Source organism: Lupinus angustifolius, chromosome LG15, assembly GCF_001865875.1.
Source record: "Lupinus angustifolius cultivar Tanjil chromosome LG15, LupAngTanjil_v1.0, whole genome shotgun sequence".
In the NCBI taxonomy this organism is placed as follows: Eukaryota; Viridiplantae; Streptophyta; class Magnoliopsida; order Fabales; family Fabaceae; genus Lupinus; species Lupinus angustifolius.
The window spans coordinates 14,526,972-14,527,931 of NC_032023.1; positions in this window are offsets into that span (position 1 = coordinate 14,526,972).

A 960-nucleotide genomic window follows, 5' to 3' on the forward strand; every position below is an offset into this window, starting at 1 on the left:
ATATATATATATATATATATATATATATATATATATATATATATGTCTTTGTGCACATGCTTAATGCGCCTTTTGAAGTGAGAAAAGAGAAAGGGGAACTGTACATATATTACCTCCCTTGTATCGTTTTGTAATAAATAAATAAAAAATCAATTGGCAATTATTGTTTCTTTCTATCAAGAAAGGCACAGTGGCTTAGACTTCATTTTTTGTTTGGCTTCAAACATAATGAAAGAAGATTTATCTTCTGCAACTATTAGCCTTTTACTTTAGATGTGTTATATTACTTTTGGATGAATGTGTATTGTGATAATATATCTTAAAGTATTATATATAAGTTGCAGAATAGTTGTTATATGAAACATTCAATATAGAGTGAAATAAATATTATATGAAACTTGATATTTATTTGCTAGTTCACTGTATATAGATGAATAATATGTTGTTTACCTTGAGTGAAATGGTTGTATAGTTATTTATTTTCTAGAAGGGAATGCACAAATATATATGCAGTTGCTACAAGCATCTATGCATGCTGTTATGGAAAATAAAATACATTCTCTTTCATTCTGTATTTTTAATAAGTATTGTGGTTTTTAATAGATGGAAAGAGAAAGAGACATTACCTTTGTACATTTTCAACAAGTATACATGTTATGTATTATAAACATGTGTTAAAGAGTGACATGTGATGTTCACTTAGAATTTGATAACAAGGATTTATAAGAATTTGATAATAAGGTAAAATCTCTCTCAAACATTATATCAATCACATAACAAACTACTAGAAATATATTCATCTATTTCTATATTTATGTCCAAGACCCAGTCTGTAATTAAATATATTTATGGTAATTTTATTTATTCATTTTTATCATATTGATTATTTAATTAAATAGATTATATGATAAGGTCCTTGATTAAAAATTAGAGACTTGTTATTATAATAGAGATTATAAT